Source organism: Sminthopsis crassicaudata, chromosome 6 (assembly GCF_048593235.1).
Source record: "Sminthopsis crassicaudata isolate SCR6 chromosome 6, ASM4859323v1, whole genome shotgun sequence".
NCBI lineage: Eukaryota > Metazoa > Chordata > Mammalia > Dasyuromorphia > Dasyuridae > Sminthopsis > Sminthopsis crassicaudata.
Window position 1 is genome coordinate 239,596,746 of NC_133622.1, and position 3,815 is coordinate 239,600,560.

Sequence of the window (3,815 nt, forward strand, 5' to 3'; positions counted from 1 at the left end):
TGATATAGACTTGCAGTCTATCATCATTCTACCTGTTCTAGCAGAATGTGATCTTCAATCAATCCCAATCATAACAAATTGATCTCTCACCAAATCTCAACATGCATTCCAGCAATTATATACTAAAATGATCCCCCATCTTGTCGGAAATATGAGTTTCAGCTTACCTATCTTTCCAATGAAAACATGCTACATGATTCCTTAAGCTCCTTAAAAAATAATAGTTTATAATGTCATTTAAATATCATTTAACTAAACTGAAGATATACAGAACTCATGTTATGTAGGCTGCGTTCTTCAATCCTAAAGATTTCTGATAAAAGGCACTAAGGCCGTAATTTCTTCCTAGTTGTTTTTCAACATCCCTGCCAAAAAAAGTCCACACCACTATTTCAACCTGCTTTGGCCACAAAAAGTAGAAATAAATCACCAGATCCTCACTCAAATTTTACATAGAGAGGAGGAAATAAAATCCAAATAAATATGAAACCCTATTCATAGTCTTTCTTATGGATTTAAATATCAGCCTAAGGGTCTACTTTGTATTCTTTTTAAAGCTATGCTCAACATTTCAAGTTTTGAAAAATTACTGAAGAAAATATTGGACTGGAATTTATGGGTAAGGTCTCTGCCTATCAAATTAGTAAAAAAAAGTAAAGAAACAGACTTCTTCCCGTAGTTATGGACATTTTAATATAATTGTTTTTTTTTTTATTCAAAGTTGACAACTCCTTGTATGACTTTAAAGTCATCATGATGAGAAATACTTGAATATATTGAAGACTTACTAAATCCCTGCTTAGTTGAAGAGGAAAGGAGCCCATTGAGAACAGTCTGGACTAGAATCTAGAATCACATCTCCTTTACAATCTGTGTCTGTCACAGTCTCCTTTACATTGTCTGTCAGTCTGATCCTGTCTCAGTCTGCATCTCTCCCAATCTCCTCCTGCTCTCTGTGACAGTCTGCTCATCTGACCCAGTCTTGATCTTAGTGGAGGAGTGCAGGAGGAGGGAGAGCCAGCAGGAGAGAACAGTCAAAGATGGAACATCTCATTTCCAGTCCTTCTCAACCCTTCTGAGTCTGTCTCTGGCTCAGATGGACCTTGGTCTCCTTAGAGAAATGAAGGAGGACAGGCCTTCCTAGAAGCAAAAAATTCTCCAGTTAGTCCTTGGCCTCTCACAACCATCAACAAACCTGTAACTTTCATCCCTTTGCAAAAGCAGGCCACTACTCTTTTTTTTTTTTTTAACATAACTTTATTTACAAGTTGTATTTTTCAATCTATCTTCAAGGTAATTTTTTAGCATTGACCTTGAAAATCCTTTTATTCCAATTTCTCCCCTCCTTTCCCCCACCCCCTCCCCTAGATGGAACAACATATGTTAAATAAGTTAAAGTCAGTTGTCAGAGTAGTCCTGTGTCATCCTGACTGTGGTTCCTTTATTCTTAAATTGTTTTTGGCTGTTCACAACACTTTTTTTTTTTCTTTGAATCCTCTGAATTTTGATTGAGTATTTCTGATTTGAGGTTTCTTTCTGAAGGTGAAAGTGATTGAGTGGGGGTTTCTATTTTTACTTTTTCTTATACTTCTAATACATCTGGGAAGATGTTTTTTTTGTTTGTTTATTTTTGTTTTTGTTTTTTGTTTGTTTGTTTGTTTTATACTACCCAGATTTTAACATGCTACCCAGATTCTGAGGTAAAAATGTAAGCCTATAATATATAAAAGTGCATGCTGCTCAGGTTCAGTGAGACTCAGGGCTCACTAAGGGCCAAATGCTCTCCTTGGGGGTGGGTTTCTGCTTGTGTCCTTCATCTATCCAGATGTTCTAACAAATTCAGATGCAGGAAGTTCCAAGGCTAGTCATTGCTGTCACTGTCAGAGTCACTGAGTTTTAAATCTTGTAGCAATATGCTCATCAGCTGGTCATTCCCGGGAGCTGGCTGCTTCTGGTCTCCATAGGGCTTCTGTGAGGTAACTGCAGAAGAGGACGCTGGGAGAAAGAGGCTCTGGTTGTGACAGGCTCCTGGTCTTCAGTGCTGGAGCTCTTAGAGTCACTGAGTTGTAAATCTTTTCTCAATATGCTCATCAGCTGGTGATTCCCGGGGAGCTGTCTGCTGCTGTTTGCCACAGGGATTCTGTGAGGGAGAGGGGGATGCTGGGAGGCCAAGTCTCTGGAGGCGGGCTCCTCCTCTTCACTGCTGGAGTCACTCACTTGTAAATCTTCTTGCAATATGCTCATTGTCCTGCTATTCCCGAGGAGCTGGCTGCTGCTGTTCCCCACAGAGATTCTGTGAGGGAGAGGAGGATGCAGGGAGGACGCGGCTCTGGCTGTGGCGGGCTCCTCCTCTTCACTACTGGAGCTCTCAGAGTCAGAGTCAGAGGAGCTGCTGTTGCTGCTGGAGTCACTCAGTTGTAAATCTTCTTGCAATATGCTCATCAGCCGGTTATTGTCGGGGAGTTGGCTGGTGCTGCTGTTCCCCAGAGGGATTCTGTGAGGGAACTGCAGAGGAGGATGCTGGGAGGACGAGCCTCCGGGGGCGGGCTCCTCTTCTTCACTGCTGGAGCTGTCAGAGTCTGAGGAGCTGCTGTCTCTGAACATCTCCATCTGCTCCATCCAGGCTCTCAGCTGTCTCTTAATGTCCAACAACTGGAGTTCCCCGAGAAGATCTTCTTCCACAGGACAGGCTTTTGGTCCAACAGGTGTCTTCCCTGCGGCTCGGAATGCTATGGGAGTGGGCGGTGCCGGTGCAGGGGGCGGTTCCACTCTTGCCTGGGTTTTGCTCCCTCCCTCAGTTCTCATCTTCTTGACCTGAGGGCTGCTGATGACTTTTTCCAACACACATTCTCCAGTATCCTGATTAATGAGGAGAATACAGTCTCTCTCATAGGGTCTTTTGTTTCCTTTGAAGACAGTCTTTGGGGCTGCAGCTCCAGGGAAGTGAGGCAGGGATCCCGATGCTATGGGAGTGGGCGGTGCCGGTGCAGGGGGCGCTTCCACTCTTACCTGGGTTTTGCTCCCTCCCTCAGTTCTCATCTTCTTGACCTGAGGGCTGCTGCTGACTTTTTTCCAAAACACATTCGCCGGTATCCTGATTAATGAGGAGAATACAGTCTGCCTCATAGGGTCTTTTGTTTCCTTTGAAGACAGTCTTTGGGGCTGCAGCTCCAGGGAAGTGAGGCAGGGAGACCCTGACCTCGTCTCCCTTGCTCACCTGGAGCTCACCTTCCCCGGATGGGCCTACAGAGGCCGGCTTCAAATCATAGCCGATCCTGTGGAAGTAGGACTTGGGCCTCTTCTCGAAACTGTCCCCGAACGTCAGGCAGTTCTCCTTGCTGTCCACCAGCAGGTTCCTGGTGCTCTTCATGGCTCTCTCCCTGTCCGGAATCTGGCTGTAGTCACTGCCCGGTGTGGCTCCTAGGTCGGCCTCCTCAGTGCCTCTCAGTATAGGCGTGCTGTGTAAAGTTAGGATGCTCCCTCAGTTGGAATCCTTCTCTGGGAGCAGGTTTCCTGGTTTTCTTCTCCAGCAGCCTCTTCTTCTTCTTCCTGAATGCTGGCTCTGAATCTCCTCCAGCTCTAGTCCTTCCCAAATCCAGACTGCTTCCCAGGCCCCGTGTTGTCTCTTTTATCCTCCCAGAGAATGGGCAGATGAGAATCCAGGGGCTTGTGGGAAATCCTTCAACCAATCAACTTGCTCCTTTTAAAAGTGAAAACTCCTTTAAATGTGTAAACTCCTTTTGAGAAAACTAAAGGTGTCAACTGCTAAAGGTGTCAACTCTGAGCTAGAGAATTGTTTAGACAACCTGAGTTAT

At 45.0% G+C, this 3,815-nt stretch overlaps 1 pseudogene; it reads right to left on the minus strand.

Annotated features, from left to right (window-relative positions):
• Positions 1–1,920: 1,920 nt before the first annotated feature.
• LOC141547437 (ELL-associated factor 1 pseudogene) lies at positions 1,921–3,370 on the minus strand (annotated as a pseudogene).
• Positions 3,371–3,815: the final 445 nt, after the last annotated feature.